This window comes from Armigeres subalbatus, chromosome 3, assembly GCF_024139115.2.
Source record: "Armigeres subalbatus isolate Guangzhou_Male chromosome 3, GZ_Asu_2, whole genome shotgun sequence".
Lineage (NCBI taxonomy): Eukaryota > Metazoa > Arthropoda > Insecta > Diptera > Culicidae > Armigeres > Armigeres subalbatus.
Window position 1 is genome coordinate 131,944,867 of NC_085141.1, and position 26,184 is coordinate 131,971,050.

Below are 26,184 nucleotides of genomic sequence, written 5' to 3' on the forward strand. Positions count from 1 at the left end.
CCCCTTCTAGGTATATGTTTGTATTCCAAGTAGTTCTTGTTGTTGTCATTAGTGCCAGGTAGTCGACGAACTCCATAGAGTCAAGGCCAGTGGATCAATCTCCGTAATGGAGGCAGTTATTGAAAAAATAAACAAGTTGTGTGACCCCTAGTTAGTATATGTTTGTATTTCAAGTAGTTCTTGTTGTTGTCGTGGGCTCCAGGTAGTCTACAAGCTCCATAGATTCAAGGTATGTTGATCAACCTCCGCAATGGAGGCAGCTATTGGAGAATAAACAAGTTGTGTGACCCCTTCTAGGTATATGTTTGTATTTCGAGTAGTTCTTGATGTTGTCACTGATGCCAGGTAGTCTACGAAATCCATAGATTCAAGGCCTGGGGATCAACCTACGTAATGGAGGCAGTTATTGAAAAATAAACAAGTTGTGTGAACCCTTCTTGGTATATGTTTGTATTGCAAGTAGTTCTTGTCGTTGTCGTGGGCTCCAGGTGTCTACGAACTCCATAGAGTTAAGGTCTATAGATCAACCTCCGTAATGGAGGCAGCTATTGGAGAATAAACAAGTTGTGTGACCCCTTCTTGGTATATAATTGTATTCCAAGTAATTTTTGTTGTGGTCGTGGGCTCCAGGTAGTCTACGAACTCCATAGAGTCAAGGTCTGTAGATCAACCTCCGTAATGGAGGCAGCTGTTGGAGAATAAACAAGTTGTTTGACCCCTTTTTGGTATATGTTTGTACTCCAAGTAGTTTTTGTTGTTGTCATTGGTGCCAGGTAGTCTACGAACTCCATAGAGTCCTCCGTAATGGAGGCAGTTATTGAAAAATAAACAAGTTGTGTGACCCCTTCTTGGTATATGTTTGTATTCCAAGTAGTTCTTGTTGTTGTCGTGGGCTTCAGGTAGTCTACGAACTCCATAGAGTCAAGGTCCATGGGTCAACCTCCGTAATGGAGGCAGCTATTGGAGAATAAACAAGTTGTGTGACCCCTTCTTGGTATATGTTTGTATTCCAAGTAGTTCTTGTTTTGTCATTGGTGCCACGTAGTCTACGAACTTCATTGATTCAAGGCTCAGGATCAACCTCCGTTACGGAGGCAGTTATTTATTGTTATTTATTGAAAAATAAACAAGTTGTGTAACCCCTTCTTGGTAAATGTTTGTATTCCAAGTAATTCTTGTTGTTGTCATTGGTTCCAGGTAGTCTACGAACTCCATATAGTCAAGGTCTGTGGATCACCTTCCGAAACGGAGGCAGTTATTGAAGAATAAACAAATTGTGTGACTTCTTCTTGATATATGTTTGTATTTTGAGTAGTTCTTGTTGTCGTCATGATTTCCAGGTAGTCTACTCCATAGAATCAAGGTCGGTGGATCAACCTCTTTAATGGAGGCAGTTATTTGAAAACAAATAAGTTGTGTGGCCCCTTCTTGGTATATGTTTGTCTTTAAAGTAGTTCTTTTTGTTGTCGTGGGATCCGTAATGGACGTAGTTATTGAGCATTAAACACTTTTTGTGACCCCTTCTTGGTACAGTAATATCCCGATTTTTCAATCCTAGTAAATTTTGGGGGGATGAAATAGAAAAAGGCAAAATACGTGAAAGGAACCCGTAATTTCTTGTCGAAGAGGCTTACAAAATTCTTGACAGATTCTCTGTAATGATCCATAATAAACCACAGGTGGTGAAAGGCGGTGAAAGTTATTTCATGAAATTTATTGTTGTTTTCGGTATTATCTGAAAACAATACAAACGACAAAAAAATTAAAAACTTTTGTGGTGATAAAATCGGGTCGAAAACGTGGTAAAATCGAGGTCCACAAAATCAGGGTAGACAAAGTCGGAGAATGACAAAATCGGGTAAATACTGTATATGTTCGCATTCCAGGTGGTGCATGTTATTGTCATGGGTTCGAAGTAATCTACGAAATTCGTAGAGTTAGGGCTTGCTGATTAACCTCCGTGATGAAGCCATTTATCGAAAAATAACAAGCTGTACAACCTCATCTGAGTAAATGTATGCATTCCAAGTAGCTTTAGTTGTTTCCATGGAACTATGTATGAACTCGATACAGTTATGATTTGCAGATTAACCCCGAACGGGAGGCTGTTGGTATATGTTTGCATTCCAAATAGTTCAAGTTGTTGTCATTAGCTCTAGGCAGTTATTGACAAGGTGTGAAACCTCATTTTGATTTATTCGCATTCCAAGTAGTTCTTGTTGTCATGCGTTCCAGGTAGTATACTAACTTCATTCATATCACGTACGAAACTGTTTATTCCTTGGAAATGCAAAATGTGAATAAAATGGAACGAGATAACTTCACGATAAAAACGTAAAGAAAAAACGGCGCTATATTAGATCATGTACCGTGTTATTATAGATATTCGTGTAAGCCTAGAAGCCTTACTCCATAAATTTCTAGGATGGCCATTAGCATATGCCATGAACGCATTTTATTCTATGGACCACAAAGGAAAAGTACCACATTTAAAACAGGTTGATATATCTCTGGTTAAGCATGTAGATCCTAACGTCTTACTGCCGGGTTCTCCTGGATGACCATGGAAATTTGAAATAACGCATTCTATTCTACGTACCATAAAGGGCATGTTCAACTTTTCAAACAGGCCAAAAAATCTGTAGTTAAGCGTGCAGGCCTTTTCCAGGGTTTTCTTGGATGACCATCAATCTATGCAATGGACGGTTTTTATTCTGTATACCACAAAGAGCATTTACCATTTTTTAAACAAGCCAAAAGATCTCTGATTACGCGTGTGAATCTAAAAGGCCCTCCCCATGTTATCTCTCCCCAGGCCATCTGCGAGTTGAGGCGCCTGCCTAGGATGTGGTGGGGTTTGACAGTGGGCCCTGTTAAACCTGTATAAAAAGCTGCATGAATCCGCAAGTAGGCTCCGCCAAAGCGACCGTGTGCCGCTCAAAGCGCACAAGCCCAAGTCCTGGAGTTAGGTGGGACGCTAAACAGCCCTGACACGACGGCCCTCTGACGAGACAGGACTTCCACAGTTATTAACTTCGAGGTTTCTAAGCCAAGTTACCATTTTTGCATTCGTATATCAATGAGGCTAACAGATGATTCTTTTATGCCCAGGGAAGTTGAGACAATTTCCAATCCGAAACCTGCGTAGACCAGCACCGGGAATCGAACCCAGCCACCCTCAGCATGGTCTTACTTTGTAGCCGCGCGTCTTACCGCCCGGCTAAGGAGGGCCCCTACCACAAAGGGCTTGTACCACTTGTTGAGCAATCCGAAAGATCTCTGGTTACGCGTGTAGATCTAAAGACATATTCCCGAATTTTCTTGGATGACCATGAATCTATGCAATGGACGCATTCTATTCTATGAACCATAAAGGAGTTGTACCACTTTTGAAACAAGCCGAAAGAGATCTGTTTATGCGTGTAGCTCTTAAGGCCTATTCCAGGGTTTTCTTGGATGACCATGAACCTATGCAATGGATGCATTCCATTTTATGTACTACAAAGGGGTTGTACCACTTTCTACACAAGACGAAAGATCTCTGGTTACGCGCGTAGATCTTAAGTCCTTTTCAGAGTTTCCTTGGATCACCGTGAACCTATGCAATGGACGCATTCTATTCTATGTACCTCAAAGGGGTTGTACCACTTTTGAAACAAGCCTAAAGATCTCTGGTTACGCGTGTAGATCTTAAGGCCTTTTCCAGAGTTTTCTTGGATGACCATGAACATATGGAATGGTTGCATTCTATCCAATGTATCACAAAACAAAGGTCCAAGCTCCAGGAGGTTCCACATGTACCACAAAGGAGTTGTACCACTGTTGAAACAAGTCGGAAGATCTCTGGTTACGCGTGTAGATCTTAAAGTCTATTCCAGAGTTTTTATGGAAGACTATGAACCTATGCAATGGACGCATTCTGTTCTATGTGCCACAAAGGGGTTGTACCACTTTTAAAGCAAGCCGAAAGAGATCTGGTTACGCGTGTAGATCTTAAGACGTATTCCAGAGTTTTCTTGGATCACTATGAACCTATGCAATGGACGCATTCTATTATGTGTACCACAAAGAGGTTGTACCACTTCTGAAACAAGTCGAAAGATATCTGGTTACGCGTGTAGATCTTAAGGCGTATTCCAAAGTTTTCTTGGATGACTATGAACCTATGCAATAGACGCATTCTATTCTATGTGCCACAAAGGGGTTATACCAATTTTAAAACAAGCCGAAAGAGCTCTGGTTACACGTGTAGATTTAAAGGTCTATTCCAGAGTTTTCTTGGATCACCGTGAACCTATGCAATGGACGCATTCCATTCTATGTACCACAAAGGGGTTGTACCACTTTTGAAACAAGTCGAAAGATCTCTGGTTACGCGTGTAGATCTCAAGGCCTATTCCAAAGTTTTCTTGGGTGACTATGAACCTATGCAATGGACGCATTCTATTCTATGTGCCACAAAGGAGTTGTATCAATTTTGGAACATGCCGAAAGAGCTCTGATTACGCGTGTAGATCTTAAGGTCTATTCCAGGGTTTTCTTGAATGATCTTGAACCTAAGCATTGGACGCATTCTATTATTTGTACCACAAAGGGGTTGTACCACTTTTGAAACAAGTCGAAAGATCTCTGGTTACGCGTAAAGATCTTTAGGCCTATTCCAGGGTTTTCTTGGATGATCTTGAACCTATGCATTGGACGCATTCTATTATTTGTACCACAAAGGGGTTGTACCACTTTTGAAACAAGTCGAAAGGTCTCTGGTTACGCGTGTAGATCTTAAGGCGTATTCCAAAGTTTTCTTGGATGACTATGAACCTATGCAATTGACGCATTCTATTCTATGTGCCACAAAGGGGTTGTACCAATTTTGAAACAATCCGAAAGAACTCTGGTTACGCGTGTAGATCTTAAGGCCTTTTCCAGGGTTTTCTTGGATGACCATGAACCTATGCAATGCACGCATTCTATTCTATGTGCCACAAAGGGGTTGTACCACTTTTGAAACAAGTCGAAAGATCTCTGGTTACGCGTGTAGATCTTAAGGCATATTCCAGAGTTTTCTTGGATCACCGTGAACCTATGCAATGGACGCATTCTATTCTATGTACCATAAAAGGGTTGTACCACTTTTGAAACAAGCCGAAAGAGCTCTGGTTACGCGTGTAGCTCTTAAGGCCTATTCCAGGGTTTTCTTGGATGACCATGAACCTGTGCAATGGACGCATTCCATTCTATGTACCACAAAAAGGGTTGTACCACTTTTGAAACAAGACGAAAGATCTCTGGTTACGCGTGTAGATCTTAAGGCCTTTTCCAGAGTTTTCTTGGATGACCATGAACATATGCAATGGTTGCATTCTATCCAATGTATCACAAAACAAAGGTCCAAGCTCCAGGAGGTTCTCGAAAAACTTTAAAGCCTTGAAAATGATAATGAACGTCTTACTATGCGTCATCAAGGATCTTTACCACTTATGACTTCTTGATTTCTTGGCGTACCAAGAACATCTTAAGGCCTCAACAGTCAAACAATGGGACGACCATGATAACGAAAACAGTTTAGACGACCCTAATACCGAAATAGGTAAAGACACATCTTAAGACTAAAAGTGTGTTAAATATCAAACTTTGCTTACCTTAAAGATTGCAAACTTTTTTACGCTCCAAATTCCAAATAGCGCTCCCTCCTTTTACGCTCAAAATTACAAATAACGCTCTCTCTTTTTACGCCCTAAATTCGAAATAACGGTTCCCCTTTTTACGCTCTGATTGAATTTACGCTCCGCCGTTTTGGGCGCAAAAAGAGGTTTTGCAGTACTAGATTTAAAATGGTCCGATAAATCTTAAAGTGACGGGTGTAGATCTTAAGGCCTAACTCCAGGGGTTTCTTGAATTACCCAGAATCTCTTACGATGGCTCCTTCTATTCTAACCATCCAAAAGGACATGTGCCATAATTTAAACAGTCCAACTGAACTTTTGTTACGCGTGTAGATCAGAGGACCTAACTCCTGGGATTTCTTGGGTGACCGAAAACCTCTGCCGTTGACTTATTCTATTCTTCACATCCAAAAGGGCATGTACCACATTTAAAACAGTCCGATTGATCTTTAGTTACGCTTGTAGATCTGAGGAGCTAACTCCATGGATTTCTTGGATGACCGAGAACCTCTGCCGTTGACTTATAATATTCTACATCTACACATCCAAAAGGATTTATTGGATGCCCAAAAATCTATGCTGAAAAAAACTCTATTCTGAGTTGTCTCCACACTATTTACTTCTCTCCCTTCGCATCTATTCTTGCTTTTTTCTCTATTCTTCAATTTCACTCCTTGTACCTTGCACTTCTCACTTCTCGTTTCTCACTTCTCACATCCCATTTATCAATTGTCATATTCCTCTGCCTGCTTTTTTACTCATTTCTCACACAAAGTATCTCGCTTACTACTTCTCCCCTTCTACTACTTTCTTCTCGCTTTTCACTGATCACATCTTATTTCGCACTTTTTACTGCTTGCCTTTCGCTTCTCGTTTCTCACTTCTCAATTCTCAACTACTCTCATTATAAAACTATTTAGGGCTTTTTAGTCGAATTCTGAATTCCTACTTCTCACTTATTGTTTCTCACTTCTCACTTCTCATCACTCATAACTTCTCACTCATCACTTTTCACTTTTATTTTATCACTTTTCAATTTTTACTTTTTTACTTTTTAATTGATAATATTTTAAAAATAAATTATTATCGGCACACGCCCTTCTCAAACTATGTCAAGCACATTAGATGGGCGCGTTTTATCCTCCATGCAGAGATTTTAATAAAATGTGAGTTTTTCTATGAAAAATGTAGTAAAGTTAACTTTTTAGTAACTTGGCACAATCTTTACTAATTTGTTTTTCCAGACATGTGCAAAGATTATTGAAAAAATGTTTTTATTTAGTGGAAAATCCTTAAGGGAACGGAAGCTTAAATTTTATCAAAAAGCGGAAAAAAACAAATTTATTTTTAAAAATTTCATTATAAATGTCTTGACTATTATTTTTAGTTTGTTGATCTAAAAACATGTTTAGGCGCCAGCTGCCATCGGTTTTGTAACTTAATTTAGCCTATTAACCCAGAAAATGCAATGGCTCGTATTAGCTGACTGGCGCATTTTAAACCTAGTTCCCCTACTTTGTATGCGAAAAAGACAAAACTTACAATCACCGGTTGGGTATAGTCTTGTCGATGTCCTTTTCGATCCGAAACAGTAATATAAAATGCCAGTTGACCATCCGCTCGCATGACAGTCCCCCATAGTGCAACAGTCGGTATAGTGGCAGTGCGTCTTCGATGTCCCGGCCAGCTCGGATACAACACCACCTACAGTGGTTTCGGGGCGGATGAAAGATGAAAGCATAATCAAAAATCTAATAAATTTATCAGTTTATTATTAGATACACATAGTCGGCGAAAAACTCATCCCAAGCGGAAAAGTGGTGTCAAGTACGGTGGAACGGCCATTCTTCGTATGGAGTGTGTGGTACATATTTGCTCGCTGTGTACCCGGAAATGAGCTCTTTGTTCACAGAGTGAATTACTTAGGACGACAGAAGAAATATTTAATCTGGCTCAAAGGTATTTTTAATGCACTCATTCAGTTGTCCATTTTTCTTAGCCAGCCTTCAAGATATGTAAACAATTATTGAATCAGCATTCAAATATTTCCTGCGCCTTATTCTATAAGAATTTTCATATTGTTTGTGAACGTTCAAACGATATTAATGCGTCAAAACTGCACCAGATTTGCGTTACTGTGGTAAAAGTATTTCAGCAAACGTCTCCTTGCTGTAGCAAAGAACCTAACTGGGACCAAAGAGTGAGTGCAATCGAAGTGATGCATTCTGAATAAATAATTTAGGGACAACAGAAAAGGGAATTTTGTATGGTTGAGCGTGCAAGTAGACTGGTACATGGTTTGATGATGTGCCATATCACAAATTAATGAAACGCTTCATGTGAAAGCTCCTAAACTTTCTTTTAATTTTTTACACATAACATTTTCTGACTGTTTTGTAATCACTTCTGGCGTTTGAAGATTTCGTGTTCAGCATTATAAAATGACGCAAATCAGACCAGCCTAGTGCAACTCTTCTATGGCTGCAACACTATCACGTATTTCCAGCGTCAGACGACAAGCATCGAACAGAATGGAGAGTCAAATGAATGGTAGCAAATATTTTCGTCACATCGTTTTCCAGCTCTGCCTATGTCTAGCACCAGGTCCCGTGTGCCGGAAAATCACACTTCGGTAAGGCAGAGTGCGTCCGTCCCCACCACATCATCGGCTTATTCGGGGGCAAGTGAGGAAATATATTTTTCATTCACTTCGGATGGGAAAATGTGGTTTTGTATTTTCTTAGATTCTTAACCGGGGCAAACCCGGACCCGAAGCTGCAAACATGTTCTTCCGGTAGAGTAAAGACGTGCCCCACGCACCGCAAAGGCTGCCTGGTAGAAACAGATTTATAAATCGAATGCAAGCCTGTTCTGCATTGAGGTTGATTTGAATTTGCATAACGGATGAAGGGGATGCATATTTTTCGGATATCACAGAAATGAAAATTGAAATCTTAATGGATCACACATATCGGTTTCTGTTGGTGTAGTGTGAACTCAATTAGCAGAATGTGATATCATCTGGCCTAGGGTTATGATTGAACGACGCCTCGTGGAATTATGATGATGAGGCATTTATTATTCGTTTGAGAATTTGCTTCAAATGCATCTGTGCATTCAATGGAAAACACAATTTCAAATGTTTCATTTTATTTACTCAATTTATGAAATATATAAAACATTTAAATCATAAAACAAGTAGCAGCACCCTGAGGGAATCCCGATTAAAAGCTCATCACTGAAAAAACGGCGTTCTGTATCCATTCCAGGAATAATCAACAATAATCAGTCGTACGTGTAACCTAGCAGAGTGGAACGTTTTTGCAACTAAATGATCCTTATCCACAAGCCAGGGATAGGATATTCGACGACGGTGAAAAGCAAACGGATCATGGAAATTTGGATTTTTCGAAATTCGAATCTGCATTGTTCCTACATGGGAACTGACCAATCTTATGAGTTAATTTTCAAACCCAAATTTTATTTGTAGCTGGATTCTGGATAGAAATTGTCGCATGTTCTGATAAATGTAGAAGATATTTTAACTTTGTACAACGTCTTACCCGAAGGTAAGGGCAACTGGCCACGCGTGATCCCCGGAGACACATGGTACCCCCTGTTTTCTCGAAAAACTAATCACATTTTAATAACACTGATATGTGTAAGCAGATCCGCTAGACAGATAATTGAATCTGAGTAACATTTGATGTTAGTTCAATTATGTATATGATATTTAGATAGGTTTTATTATTATAGCGTTTTCATTTTTTTTCTGCAAAGGGAAAAAGTTTAATAACTTTGAATATGTCCAACCAAAATTTGTCAAATTTTTACTGGTCATAGTTTTATTGTTGCAGAATTGAATAAGCTTGTTAAATTGATTATTGCACATTTAACATTGCGGGGCAGCAGGGACTTTGTCCAAGGGCTTAACGACCCCTCCCCATGGCCACTGCGAGTTAGACCGGGACCATCGTCCCTAACCCTTAATCCCAAGGCGTCAAGCTCCCCGTGCCAAGGAGATGCATGGCCAGGGGGGTGAAATAATAAGCTAGGCCTTTAACGGAACCTGTGGGGTACCTGGGCACCCTCCACAGTAATTGTCCCTTACCGCGTCATGCTGGGCTCTGGCGTGGTGGACTTCTTTTCCCGAGCAACTCGTGGTACCAAAATGGAAAACCAAGTCAATTCTTCAATTAGTGGTAGTAGTGTAGGCGACAACCCCTTCGCAAGAGGTGGGTTGTTCAGGTCTCCGCCTAGGAGGCCAGAGGTAATAGTCGGCACCTCAGTGCGCAGCGCCAGCGTGGGTCACTCAACCTTCCCCCCGGCTAAAAAACGCCGGTAGGGGTTATTGACGGCCCATGGCTTGTGGAGGCGATGAACCGCAAACGCGATGGGCTTTCGGCCTTCGAGGTGGCGACGGAACAGCTGGACGCCATCATCGACTTTACGTCTTACTTGATACTTGATGGGCTACAGCTCTTCGATGAACCTACGCCGAATGGAGTATCCTTCTCCACTGGACTCGATCCTGGGCCAATCGCTTCCAGTCGCCCTGAACATTGAGCGCCCTCAGGTCCTCTTCAACTGCAAAAAGCCATTGTGTACGCGGCCTTCCACGAAGCCTGCGGCCTCTTCCGGGTTCTCTACTAAATATTATCTTCGCTTGACATTCTTCCGGCATACGAACAACGTGACCAGCCCACCGTAGTCTGCCGTGTTGTATAAGCTTAATAATATCCAGCCCTTTATACACCTGGTACAATTCGTGATTCGGGGGCAGCAGGGACTATGTCCAAGGGCTTGACGATCCCTCCCCAGGCCATCTGCGAGTTGTGGCGCCTGCCTAGGATGTGGTGGGGTTTGACAGTGGGCTTTGTTAAACCTCTATAAAAAGCTGCATGAATCCGCAAGTAGGCTCCGCCAAAGCGACCGTGTGCCGCTCAAAGCGCACAAGCCCAAGTCCTGGTGTTAGGTGGGACGCTAAACAGCCCTGACACGACGGCTCTCCGACGAGACAGGAGGTTTGCGCAGGCCCAATAAGCCGCCTTTAAAAACAACCATTACGAACAACATAGAAGATAATACGACTCGATACAATCGGCAACGACCTAGGCGACGAATAAAGGATCACGATTGGAAGCTTGGAACATGGAACTGCAAGTCGCTAGGCTTCGCAGGTTGCGACAGGATAATCTACGATGAATTACATCCCCGCAACTTCGATGTCGTAGCGCTGCAGGAAATCTGCTGGACAGGACAGAAAGTGTGGAAAAGCGGGCATCGAGCGGCTACCTTCTACCAAAGCTGTGGCACCACCAACGAGCTGGGAACCGGCTTCATAGTGCTGGGTAAGATGCGCCAACGCGTGATTGGGTGGCAGCCAATCAACGCAAGGATGTGCAAGCTGAGGATTAAAGGCCGTTTCTTCAACTATAGCATCATCAACGTGCACTGCCCACACGAAGGGAGACCCGACGACGAGAAAGAAGCGTTCTATGCACAGCTGGAGCAGACATACGATGGATGCCCACTGCGGGACGTTAAAATCGTCATCGGTGACATGAACGCACAGGTAGGAAGGGAGGAAATGTATAGACCGGTCATCGGACCGAATAGTCTGCATACCGTATCGAACGACAACGGCCAACGATGCATAAACTTTGCAGCCTCCCGCGGAATGGTAGTCCAAAGCACTTTCTTCCCCCGTAAGAATATCCACAAGGCCACATGGAAATCACCTAATCAAGTAACGGAAAACCAAATCGACCACGTTCTAATCGACGGTAAATTCTTCTCCGACATCACGAACGTACGCACTTACCGCAGTGCGAATATTGAATCCGACCACTACCTCGTCGCAGTATGTCTGCGCTCAAAACTCTCGACGGTGATCAACACGCGTCGGAGTCGTCCGCCGCGGCTTAACATTGGGCGGCTACAAGACGGTAGACTAGCCCAAGACTACGCGCAGCAGCTGGAGGTGGCACTCCCAACGGAAGAGCAGCTAGGCGCAGCATCTCTTGAAGATGGCTGGAGAGATATTCGATCCGCCATTGGAAGCACCGCAACCGCTGTACTAGGCACGGTGGCTCCGGATCAGAGAAACGACTGGTATGACGGCGAATGTGAGCAGTTAGTTGAGGAGAAGAATGCAGCATGGGCGAGATTGCTGCAACACCGCACGAGGGCGAACGAGGCACGATACAAACGGGCGCGGAACAGACAACGGAACAGATTTTCCGGAGGAAAAAGCGCCAGCAGGAAGATCGAGACCGTGAAGAGACGGAGGAACTGTACCGCGCTAATAACGCACGAAAGTTCTATGAGAAGTTGAACCGTTCACGTAAGAGCCACGTGCCACAGCCCGATATGTGTAAGGACATAAACGGGAACCTTCTTACAAACGAGCGTGAGGTGATCCAAAGGTGGCGGCAGCACTACGAAGAGCACCTGAATGGCGATATGGCAGACAACGGTGGCGGTATGGTAATGAACCTAGGAGCACGCGCGCAGGACATGCGACTTCCGGCTCCGAATCTCCAGGAAATCCAGAAGGAGATTGGCCGGCTGAAAACAACAAAGCCCCTGGAGCTGACTAACTACCAGGAGAGCTGTTTAAACACGGTGGTGAAGCACTGGCTAAAGCGCTGCACTGGGTGATTACCAAGGTTTGGGAGGATGAGGTTCTGCCGCAGGAGTGGATGGAAGGTGTCGTTTGTCCCATCTACAAAAAGGGCGATAAGCTGGATTGTAGCAACTACCGCGCAATCACATTGCTGAACGCCGCCTACAAGGTACTCTCCCAAATTTTATGCCGTCGACTAACACCAATTGCAAGAGAGTTCGTGGGGCAGTACCAGGCGGGATTTATGGGTGAACGCTCTACCACAGACCAGGTGTTCGCCATACGTCAGGTATTGCAGAAATGTCGCGAATACAACGTGCCCACACATCATCTATTTATCGACTTCAAAGCCGCATATGATACAATCGATCGGGACCAGCTATGGCAGCTAATGCACGAAAACGGATTTCCGGATAAACTGATACGGTTGATCAAGGCGACGATGGATCGGGTGATGTGCGTAGCTCGAGTTTCAGGGCATTCTCGAGTCCCTTCGAAACCCGTAGAGGGTTACGGCAAGGTGATGGTCTTTCGTGTCTGCTATTCAACATCGCTTTGGAGGGAGTAATACGAAGGGCAGGGATTGACACGAGTGGTACGATTTTCACGAAGTCCGTCCAGTTATTTGGTTTCGCCGACGACATTGATATCATGGCACGTAACTTTGAGAGGATGGAGGAAGCCTACATCAGACTGAAAAGCGAAGCTAAACGGATTGGACTAGTCATCAACACGTCGAAGACGAAGTACATGATAGGAAGAGGCTCAAGAGAGGTCAATGTGAGCCACCCACCACGAGTTTCTATCGGTGGTGACGAAATCGAGGTGGCTGAAGAATTCGTGTACTTGGGCTCACTGGTGACCGCCGATAACGATACCAGCAGAGAAATTCGGAGACGCATAGTGGCTGGAAATCGTACGTACTATTGACTCCGCAAGACGCTCCGATCGAATAGAGTTCGCCGCCGTACCAAACTGACTATCTACAAAACGCTTATAAGACCGGTAGTTCTCTACGGACACGAGACCTGGACGATGCTCGTGGAGGACCAACGCGCACTGGGAGTTTTCGAAAGGAAAGTGTTGCGTACCATCTATGGTGGGGTGCAGATGGCGGACGGTACGTGGAGGAGGCGAATGAACCACGAATTGCATCAGCTGTTGGGAGAACCATCCATCGTTCATACCGCGAAAATCGGAAGACTGCGGTGGGCCGGGCACGTAGCCAGACAGTAATCCGGTGAAAATGGTTCTCGACAACGATCCGACGGGAACAAGAAGGCGAGGTGCACAGCGGGCAAGGTGGATCGATCAGGTGGAGGACGATTTGCGGACCCTCCGCAGACTGCGTGGTTGGCGAAGTGCAGCCATGGACCGAGCTGAATGGAGAAGACTTTTATGTGCAGCACAGGCCACTCCGGCCTTAGTCTGATGATAAATAAATAACAATTCGTGATTCATGCGACGCCGCCAGATACCGTTCTCCTGTTTACCGCCGAGTATTGTCCGCAGCACCTTACGCTCAAACACTCCGAGAGCTCCCCGATCAGCCTCCTTTAACGTCCATGTCTCATGGCCGTATAAAGCCACCGGAAGAATCAGAGTAGTATACAGCGCGAGTTTTGTTTTCGTTTGCAGACTACGGGACTTAAGCTGGTTACGAAGTCCGTAATAAGCCCTATTTGCAGCTGCAATACGCCTTTTCACCTCTCGGGTAACATCATTATCGCACGTCACTAATGTTTCAAGATACACGAATTCTTCTACCACTTCAAATTTTTCACCATCCAGCACTATTTCGCTACCACCACCACTAATGAACCCACGTTGATTGCCAGCGACCATGTACTTCGTTTTGCTGGTATTGATCGTGAGTCCAATCCTCGCTGTCTCCCTCTTAAAAGGCACAAAAGCCTCTTCCACGGCACGGCGATCAATTCCGATAATATCGATATCGTCCGCCAAACCCAGGAGCATATGCGATCTTGTGATAATAGAACCGCTTCTTTGCACGCCAGCTCTCATAATCGCTCCCTCGAGCGCTATATTGAACAGTAGATTCGAGAGTGCATCACCTTGCTTTAATCCATCTAAGGTAACGAATGACGTCGATATTTCATCCGCAACCCTTACACTTGATTTCGATCCGTCCAACGTTATACGAATCAGCCGTATCAGTTTCGTCGGAAAACCATGTTCAAGCATAATTTGCCATAATTCATTCCGTTTCACTGAATCGTACGCCGCCTTGAAATCAATAAACAGATGATGTGTCTGCAAGTTGTACTCCCGGAATTTATCAAGAATTTGTCTCAGGGTGAACATTTGATCCATCGTTGATCGGCCGTCACGAAAACCTGCTTGGTATTCGCCGACGATGGACTCTTCAAGCGGTCTCAATCTGTTGAACAGAATACGGGACATAATTTTGTACGCCGAATTAAGGAGGGTTATTCCTCGATAATTGGCGCACTCCAGTCTGTGCCCTTTCTTAAAGAGAGGGCAAATGAGGCCGTCCAACCAGCTAGCAGGCATTTCCTCGTCTTCCCATATTTTCGACATAATATGGTGTAGAACTTCATAAAGCTGCTCACTGCCATGTTTGAGAAGTTCAGCCGGGAGCTGGTCCTTTCCCGCAGCCTTATTGTTGTTCAGCTCTTTAACAACTTTTTTAACCTCATCTAGTGTAGGTGAATCCACAGCTTGTCCATCGTCGCCAATATTTATTCTGTTCACCGATGCACCGTCACTTCCTCCATTCAACAAAGTCTCGAAGTGTTGCTTCCACCTGGCAGCCACTTCAGTTTTATCTGTCAGCAAATTCTCTTGTTGGTCGTTGCACATGACGGGAGATGGCGCTGTCTTTCTCCGCACGCCATTGACAGACTCATAAAACCTCCGCATATCGTTCTGCTCCATTTTTTTCCTGCGCCTCACTAATAACTTCGTACTTCTTCGTTCTTCTTCGTACTCTTTTTTCTCCCTGTGGTGGGTTCGTTTTTCGGCTGCTCTTGCTTCCTTGTACCGATCTCTATTCGATCGGGTACCCGACACCAACATCCGGCTTCTGGCAACGTTCTTCTCGTCTGTCACTCTCTGACACTCCACATCGAACCAACCCGTCCTGGGTCGCCTCTGTGCAGTGCCTACCACTTCTCGTGCTGTTGTGCTCACCGCTCCATGGATCGACTCCCATAGATCGTTGATGTTGTCGCTAAAGTTGATTGCACTTATCCGTTCGTCGAGCTTCTGGCGGTAATCAGCCGATACTCCTTCCGCCGACAATCGCTGGATATTGTAACGCATCGTTCGCTGTGATCTTTCGTTCGGTACAGTTGACAACCGTGATCGAATTTTACTGACAACGAGGTAGTGATCAGAGTCAATGTTCGGACCTCTGAATGTCCGCACATCGATAACATCCGAGAAATGGCGCCCATCCACCAGAACATGGTCTATCTGGTTGCAAGTTTCACCATTTGGGTGTCTCCAGGTGTGCTTTCGGATGTTCTTTCGTGTAAAGTAGGTGCTACTGATGGCCATCCCTCTGGCAGCAGCAAAATTTACTAGCCGTAGGCCGTTGTCATTGGTAGCGGAGTGAAGGCTCTCCCTACCGATTATGGGACGGAAAAAGTCCTCTCTACCGACCTGGGCGTTAGCGTCTCCGATAACAATTTTCACGTCATGCTTTGGGCACTCTCCATAGGCTTTATCAAGATATTCATAAAACGTGTCCTTCACGTCGTCGGATTTATCGTTTGTCGGTGCGTAAACGTTGATTAGGCTGTAATTGAAGAATTTACCCCGTATCCTCAACACACAGATTCGTTCGCTAATGGGTTTCCACCGCATCACTCGCTTCATCTGCTTGCCCATCACTACGAAACCAACTCCATGCTCTGCTTTTTCACCGCCGCTGTGATAGATGTTATACTTGAATGCAGTATTGGTCGTGGGGTCCACGGCTCGGAATTCACGTTCTCCGGATCTAGGCCATCGGACTTCTTGAATAGCAGCCACGTTCACTCCAACCTTCTGCAGTTCACGAGCCAGAAGGCTCACTCGTCCAGGTTCATTTAGGGTCCTGACATTCCAGGTACCGAGTGTCCAATCATAGTCCTTATTTCGTTGCCGGGTCGGTTGCCAAAAATAACGTTCTCTTTTTCTTCTATCTCCATTTTTCGTGGTATTTGAGAGGCTTCAGTAAGCTACCTTACCGGGGTCGCGTTACCTACATCGCGAAGATGGGGCTGCCACCTTAGGTATAGCTGACGCAATACAGCATTTCGTTAATCAGCCGCTGGGTACCAGGCAGACGCTGTTTGAGCCGCACCTCCTGGTGAACAGACGCTCGAGGCGTACCTTCTCACTCTAGCTGATGTCAGAAGGACAACAGTGCCCAGGCTGCACTACCAGCTAAGTACACAACCCTTAACTGGCGGTCTTTTGTCATCGAACGACCCGTGGAAGCGTGAGATAGGGACTTGTGGGGACCAGAGCTCTGTTGGGCGCTCCTTCCTTGATGTCAACCCACCATTTTGCAGCCCCGACTTTACGTCATCGAAGCATAATATCAGCAAGGACCTCAAGAGGAGCTTGCAGAAACTTCGAAAGTCGATGCTGGATGCCAAGCTGGAGAGGGCGGTCGGGACGGCCAAGTGTAAACCCGTGAAATTGGTGGAGTCGAGGTCTACCCAGACTGAGGCCCAAGGATTCGCGGACTCGGGCAAGGTCGAATCGATCGGTGGCGTGCCAGCGAAGACGGTGGTACCCAGACTGAGGCTCAAGTATTTGCGGGTCGGTCGGGGGTAACTGCTCCAACGGAGCAGACACAAAAACAGGGAAGACAGTCTCCAGGGGATGAGCTCCCTGGGGGCCGCTCCAAATCGCGGAGGGTGACTACCCCGAACAAGGGTAGTGGGGCTGGGAAGCTGAACCCCGGCCAGGTACCTCCAAAACCGAATAAGACGTACCCGGATGGGCGAAATGATCTTCGAGCTGAAGCAGGGCGTCTCGCAAAAGGGCGCCGCCTACAAGAAGTTGGCGGGTTAAAGACCTAGACGAGATCACCGAAGTCGAAGAGCTCGTCACGGCACTGCGGCGACAGTGTGAAGTGGAGACGCCCACCGCAGCCGTTCGGCTACGGAAAGGTCCGGCAGGGACGCAGGTAGCATTGGTTCGGTTATCTGCAGCGGACGCCTCCAAGGTAGTCAAGTTAGGGAGCGTCAAGGTGGGATGGTCGGAATGCCGAAGTTTGCTTCAAGTGCCTGGAACCGGGGCACAAGCTTTGGGACTGCAAAGGCCCTGACAGAAGCAATCTCTGCCGATGCTGCGGATTGGAGGGACATAAGGCCCAATGCTGCACGAACCCTCCCAATTGTTTGATTTGTTCCAGCAAAGCTGTAAACAGCAAGCACCCCATGGGGGGTTCGATGTGCCCGGCGTTTAAGCGTGCTGCAAAATCACAGTGCAGGTAACGCAGCTGGCTTGCTCGGCCTCGCCCGAGTGTTTGGTGTGCACAGGTTTAGAAGAAACGGCGAAACACGTGTTGTTCGTGTGCTCACGTTTTTGCGCAATGCGTGACCACATGCTTGCCACATGTGGTCTGGACACTACCCCGGACAACCTAGTTCGGAGGATGTGTGAAGATGAAGTTGGCTGGAACGCCGTTTTATCGGCTATCGCCCAAATCGTCTCGGAGCTACACAAAAGGTAGCGCGTGGACTCAAGGATGGCTAGTTCAGGCGCAAATAAGAGGTGGTCCAATGGATCGGAGTCGGCTTCATGGGTCATACCGGTGGTCATGCTCTGAGGTCGAACTCGATCCTTTTATCGAACAAGTGGCCGCGCGAAGAACAACATGGTATCGTCGCTTTCGCGACGTCGGTCAACCGGGCGGGTTCCGAGCCCGAGGATGGAAATGGGTCCTCGTCAAGGCTGGGGCAGGCGTAGGCACCGCGCCGGAAAGTCCCTCTGTGTGCTGGCGAATAGGCCCTATCGCAGAAAGGTCAATTTGGGGTGCACGCGGCATCATCATTCTTGATACCAGTCGTGCATAGGGAAGCAGGCGCGAAGTCGACCCTTCCCACCTTCCGAGGACATAGGGCGCGGTAAGGCCACCTAGAAAGCCGGCAACGTGCTGGCACGATACCATGGTGTTCTTCTAAAAAAGCGAGTTACGATGTTCGGTGCTGCAAGGACATGCAGCTAACCTCGAGGGTGCGTTGTGCACTGTCCCCCCTTTGAAGCATTACTTTCTGGTTGTACCGAAGGGACTATGGGCTTGGCGGCAATGGAAACGGTTTTTTTTTTTTTTTTTTTTTTTACAAGGGAGAATGCATTTACACACTAACCCAGTACACGTGCATTGTAGTTGCCAAACTACCACACGGAAGTGTACTGGAGTGTCGGACTCGACCATACCGGTAATACCGACTAAACTCCCTTGGGCTCCACCATCGTTTCCCCCAGGAACTACCTCGCAGTACTACTTCTGGGGGGACGGCAGTACTAAGCGTACTCGCTCATTATCGCTCACACAGGCACTCGTCCCACGCGAGACTGACTTGGGTGCTCGCACACCATTCACTCCATTTGAGTCTTACTTGGATGCTCTCCCGGACGCTCCGCTGCCATGCCTCGAGGTGTCAATAGCGGTAACTGCCTGGGCCTACAGATATTGCGCTACGACACTCCTGCCTCAGCACGAGCAGATCAATCACACCACTGCCGAAGCAGACCACACGCTACCCTGCCGAAGCAGGGACACTCCCCATGCACCACATGTGCACAACTGTAGGTGTGTGGGTACAACCCACTGCTACCCTGCCGCCGAAGCAGCTTCTCCAAAGACCATTCGCTCCATGTGACCCTTTTCGGGTGCTCACTCTAACACTCCACTGCCATGCCTCGAGGTGTCGATAGGTCCCTCGACTCCTACCTCAGCATGTGCAGTCCATACTCAGACTTCTGCTGCGCTTCGAGGTGACAATAGCGGTGACGCGCTATGACACTCCTGCCTCAGCACAACCAGATCACTCACTCCCTGCCGAAGCAGCTCACGCGCTACCCTACCGAAGTAGGTACACTCCACAACTTATTCTAACACTCCACTGCCATGCCTCGAGGTGTCGATAGCGGTAGCAACGCTACGACACTCTTACCTTAGCATGTGCAGTCCATACTCAGACTTCTGCTGCGCTTCGAGGCTGCCATAGCGGCGGCGACTCGCTATGACACTCCTGCCTCAGCACAAACAGATCACTCACTCCCTGCCGAAGCAGCTCACGCACTACCCTACCGAAGTAGGGACACTCCACATGCCAGATGGCACTCCCTCCCTGGGCTTGTGCTTTTGAAGCGGCACACAGTCGCTTTGATAGAGTCCGCTTACGGGCACTTGTGGTTTTTTGGGAGGGATTTTAGCAGAGCCCACTGCTAAATCCCACCACGCCCTAGGCAGTTCTCCCTGACTCGCAGACAGCTGGGGAGGGGTCGTCAAGCCCTTGGACATGGTCCCTGCTGCCCCCATGGAAACGGTTTAGCGGGTCGGGGATGTAGTCCTGCCTCCCTCGTTTGCTGTTGGAGGTGATCCCTAACCCCGCACTTCCTGGACAACCCAGGATGTCTGTTAAGCAGATTCCCCCTCCATTGCTGAGGAAGAAAAAAAACTACTACTACTACTACTACTACTACTACTACTACTAAGTTCCTCCAGGAATTCCTCCGGAAGTTCCTCCAGGAATTCCTCCGGAAGTTCCTCCAGGAATTCCTCCGGAAGTTCCTCCAGGAATTCCTCCGGAAGTTCCTCCAGGAATTCCTCCGGAAGTTCCTCCAGGAATTCCTCCGGAAGTTCTTCCAGGAATTCCTCCGGAAGTTCCTCCAGGAATTCCTCCGGAAGTTCCTCCAAGAATTCCTCCGGAAGTTCCTCCAGAAAATCCTCCGGAAGTTCATCCAGGAATTCCTCCGGAAGTTCCTCCAAGAATTCTTCCGGAAGTTCCTCCAAGAATTCCTCCGGAAGTTCCTCCAAGAATTCTTCCGGAAGTTCCTCCAGGAATTCCTCCGGAAGTTCCTCCAGGAATTCCTCCGGAAGTTCCTCCAGGAATTTCTCCGGAAGTTTCTCCGAGAATTCCTGTTGGAATTTCTTCGATAGTTCCTGTTGGAATTCTTCCTGTATTTCTTCCAAAAATTGCTAATGAAAACTATCGAAAGTTCCTACAGGAACTCCTCTCGAAGTTCCTTCAGGAATTCATATGGAAGTTCCTCCAGATTTTTTTTCCGGAAGTGCTTCCAGGAATTCTTCCGGTAATTCCTTCAAAAATTCTTCAGGAATACCTCCGGAATTTCCTATATGAATGCATCAGGAAATCCCAGAGAAGTCCTGTAACTTCTTGACTATTTACACATAGAATTTCTCCTGAAATTCTGTCTGGATTCACTTAAAAACGCTTCCAAGAACACTTCATAAATCAGATCGCAGACTCTACAGAAATAATCACAAGGATTTTTAAGATATTTCTTCTGCATTCCTTTTGAAATTCCCATGGAATTCAACTAAACCCATATCCCAGAAATTTGTCGGGAAAATTGTCCATGAATTCTTGAAATGGAAACAAAACTGGAAAATCTAGATCAAGAAAATTTAACGCACATTCCTCTGGGAATTCTTGCAGAAATTCCTACCCCAAAATTCTTCCGAAGATTCTTCCGGACAGTCATACACAAATTCACAAATTCCTCCTAAAATTTCTTCGGCAATTCCCACGGAAACTTCTGCAGAGTTTCTCCAAGAACTCACCCTTAAAAAAATTTTCTTATACATCATAAGGAAATACTCCGGAATACGGGCTTTCTTCAGAGACTTATTTAGGAACTCTCCAAGAATTCTCTCAAAAATACCCACAAGAATATCCGCGAGAATTCCTCAAGGTGCGGCTCCGGGAAATTCCTCTCTAATGAAGAATTCACGATGTAGTTTATTTGTGGGAATATCCGAAGGAGATTATAAAAGATTTTGATGATCAATACATGAAGTATTTTGTGAAGAAATTCGCAAAGGAATTCCTGGTTTGCAACTCAGAATAAATTTTTGAATGAACCTCCCGATAGGCTTAAAAAAAATCTCCTATAGGAGTTTCTGTATAAATGCTGTATAAATGTTTCTGTATAACGCACGCCGAGTCATTTTTGACGACGTCGGTGTCGGCGGCAGCGGCGTGGCGTGGCGGCGCACAGGTCCACTACTACTACTATGTGGGTGTGCGTGTGTGTGCGAACAACTCTCACCTTTTAGGCACTTTATTTTTCGATTCGTCTGCATTTGACGGGGAATTCTACCCCATTGTTTCCTACTAAAATGGGTTCGAAAGTTATGACCAAAATACTAATTTCAAATCCGATACAGGATAAACCTATCTACCAAACAGTTATTATTTAGACTTCTCTCATATGCTTTTTAACACTTGTAAACGCACGAGAAAGGCGACATCGCTGCTAGGTAGTTTTAATAGGGTTTTTATAGCTTGTGTTGTATCACGAATTGCGACATGGGATTTTGAATGCGCCTTCAAAATATTTTTTCGTATATTTCCATAAAGTTTAATTAACACTGAAAAAGAATGTGTCAAAATATTTTCGATTTCAAAAGATCATTCGCCAAAACCCCGCATTGCAGAGCATCAACCTTTGCCATCACATTTTTGTTGCAGCATCATCACCGTCAGCAGCATCCATCACCCAATCAGCCATCCGAGAAAAATTTGCTTCACTAATGTACATAATTCAATGCGCTTCCACGAACCGATTCCAATTCGATGATTTCTCCTAGCTTCTACCACAATCGCAAGCACCGCTCAAACTGTGTGCCCCAATCAGGCGGATGTGAATTTTGCAGCTTGTTCAAATTTTGGAATGAAATAAAATATTCCCGAATACAAAAAAAGCAGCAAGCACCCGGCACCAGGAATGGACGTGAACATGAATATTAATCACATTACTCGGTGGGCCATTCGAGGGCCGAATGCGCCGAGTGAACAACCGAAGGGAGACCGCGGACGTGAACGGGACCACTCAAACTTCAGCTGTATATCGAAAATTGGGAATTCAATCATAAACACAAACATTTTGATGAGACCGATGAGGCGTGCACCATTCGATAGGCAATCCTGACCTGTCGCTCGATTTGGAGCAGGTATTGACCAGGGATCAATTTGGCAGAGGTTAGGTTGTATCAGGCAGCAATTCGCAAATCGTCCGCTGTATGGTGATTTCAGTAATTCATAGAAGCTACGTAGAGCAAATATGATAATTTGAGGGCATGCTTGTTTCATGAGAATGGAACTAACGAAATTTCTGCTGATTTTATCATGGTGAAAATTGCGCTAGAAGGTGTGATGAATTGTGTGAACGTTAGATATGGTCTCTGAACAATAAACCACACTGAACTTTCAATCAGCGAAGGTTCCCAAAACGGAAATACGTCAAAGACGAGATTTTGACTTGCTCATATAAATACAACTTGGGAAACTCTGGGGAAAACTCCAATTGTGTATCCAACGAGTGGTTAAAAATCTACCCCAAGCACAAACCAGTTCCCGTTGGTGTTGAGGGAGGCAATCGGGGATGAAAATCAGAATCGTGAAATTTAATTCTAAATTGCAATTTTGATTTGCATGCAGATTAAAACACTAGTTTGTTATTGTTATGATCGATTTATGCATTGTCTGTTTTGCATTGAGATGCGTCCAGGCAGCTCACGTTCATACGGACCAATGTTTATGAATGGATTTGCGAGTAAAGCTAATTGGTTTATAACCGATGAGTTCTAATATATCGACCGTCATAAATTGATGGGATAACTGTACATTAGTGGAAAACTACACGATTGATAATAATGCCATTTTCAGTCTAAGGTTCTTTAATTGCTAAATAATATTGTGTCAGAAACTAACCCAAATCAGTGACAATCCAATTTAATTGATTTATCCTACTTTCCCGAACCCGTTAGCTAACGTAATCTTGCAAAAACCAATCCATTTCAATCACAACCTTTCTCAAGCACGAAAACATTCCGGTTCTCAATCATCCAAAAGCTGACGGAGCCGTGTGCTGTGGAAGAGAGAGCCTTGATGGAGGATTTATGACGACCGTTTCAATTTCAAATGGCCATTTCCTGCGCCGATCCCTACCATCATTCAACCAGGCAGGGACTGTCTCCAGCAATAAAGTGCATTATTTCTCTGATTTTATGCGTCGCGTCTGGAACGAAGGCAGCAAAATTTATCGAACTGGAATCGAGTTTTCACAACCCTTCCACTACTGCCGGGCTGGCTGACTGCTTCGGATAGGAAAGAAAAGCCTTTTATTTTTCTTTGCTTGCTATGTGTGTGTGTATGAATCCGGAAGGAAAAGTCACAAACCGAGGAAATAATAATTTCCTATTGGTTTCTCAGTACACAAATCTCGTTCGCTCGTTAGTCCGCATTGTGGGGACACGGATTTCTGGCAGGAGGCGGATGAGAGTCCTGCCCAGTCGGAAGGAAGCTCCCAGGAAATCGGAGGATAAACTTTCTTGGCCGAAAAACAGTCTAGACAAATTGGTAATGCAGTTAGGAAGGAATTCGTTTATTGTGTTTTTGTCGTTGCGACATTGATGGTGGATTGCTGTTTCTGAATGTTGGACTAGATTGAAAATGCGTTATTAGAGAGCTGTTTGTGCGAAGTATGAATAGACGATTGGCATTGGATACAACTTCTCAAACGCACAATGTTCTTATGATTATGACTAAATCAATATGATGAATAGGGACACGGCAGGTATTTCCGTCCATCGTCGTAGGGGCTGAAACCAACGAAAGCAACGTACATTTGCTAGAACTCCACTATAGCAGTACATTTCTCCTGAGCTTACGATTTGGTACGTATGAGTTTTACAAAAAAGCGTCTCTTTTATTGGTTTTCGAGACTATGACGAACAGACGAAAATACCTGCCGTGTCCCTACTCAAACTTGTATACATATGGGGTATTTCAGTTAATGGAAGGCGACGAAAGGCGGTCGTTTTTCTCGCTTTTTTCTAGCAAAACACTAAAAAAGCAGTGGTACAGGTGTGTAGCGTTTCGAATTTCTTCAACGACGGCGTTTGCGTTAATTTTGTGTTGTGGAGGGGCGTTTTCTGCTTAAGTGCACTATGGTCCAGTATACAGTTTTACGCGGATAGATGCATTTTACGCCAACACTATATTTTTTAGAAAAAAAAATTGTTGTTCTACAAAATTGTTAGAATTAGTAAGGCCATCATTATGGTGCTATAAAAAATAGGGTGGCCCATCATATAAAAAAATAGATTTTTTTTCTCGGAATACTGACATGTTATGTTTTACAAAGTTGTAGCGTAGCTTATTCCAATAAATTTTGCTGTAAAAGCTTTTTCTGTAGCTCTTAAGTTTGATGATTTAGAGCAACTTTACCTAATAGGAATAGGGTGTACCTCAAAAAGCAGTATTTTTGATCTATTTTTTTTGTTTTAGATTTCTCGAAAAAGTCGTCTTTGGATGACTTTTAGAGTTGCAAAAAAAAAGTCACCTTTGGTGGGTAAATATGCTCAATATCTTTCTCCGAGAAGCGTTCTACGCACAGGTGGAGCAGACATACGATGGATGCTCACTGCGGGACGTCAAAATCGTCATCGGTGACATGAATGCACAGGTAGGAAGGGAGGAAATGTATAGACCGGTCATTGGACCGGATAGTCTGCATACCGTATCGAATGGCAACGGCCAACGATGCATAAACTTTGCTGCCTCCCGCGTAGCACCTTCTTTCCTCGCAAAAATATGTACAAGGCCACATGGAGATCACCTAACCACTTACCGTAGTGCGAATATTGAATCCGACCACTACCTCGTTGCAGCATGCCTGCGCTCAAAACTCTCGACGGTGTACAACACGCGTCGAAGTCTGACGCCGCGGCTTAACATTGGGCGGCTACAAGAAGGTAGACTAACCCAAGAATACGCGCAGCAGCTAAAAGTGGCACTCCCAACGGAAGAGCAGCTAGGCGAAGCGTCTCTTGAAGATGGCTGGAGAGATATTCGATCCGCCATTGGTAGCACCGCAACCGCTGCACTTGGCACGGTGCCCCCGGATCAGAGAAACGACTGGTATGACGGTGAATGTGATCAGTTAGTGGAAGAGAAGAATGAAGCATGGGAGAGATTGCTGCAACACCGCACGAGGGTGAACAAGGCACGATATAAACGGGCGCGGAACAGACAAAACTCGATTTTCCGGAGGAAAAAGCGCCAGCAGGAAGATCGAGACTGTGAAGAGACGGAGCAACTGTACCGCGCTAATAACACAAGAAAGTTCTATGAGAAGTTAAACCGTTCACGTAAGGGCCACGTGCCACAGCCTGATATGTGTAAGGACATAAACGGGAACCTTCTTACGAACGAGCGAGAGGTGATCCAAAGGTGGCGGCAGCACTACGAAGAACACCTGAATGGCGATGTAGCAGACGAAGATGGCGGTATGGTGATGGACCTGGGAGAACGCGCGCAGGACATAATTTTACCGGCTCCGGATCTCCAGGAAATCAAGGAGGAGAGTTTCCGCCTAAAGAACAACAAAGCCCCTGGGGTTGATCAACTACCAGGAGAGCTATTTAAACACGGTGGTGAAGCACTGGCTTTAGCGCTGCACTGGATCATTACCAAGATTTGGGAGGAGGAAGTTTTGCCGCAGGAGTGGATGTAAGGTGTCGTGTATCCCATCTACAAAAAGGGCGATAAGCTGGATTGTAGCAACTACCGCGCAATCACATTGCTGAATACAATTGAAAACACATTAATAAAGCTTAAAAAAAAATTGCTGAATACAACGGCCCACACATCA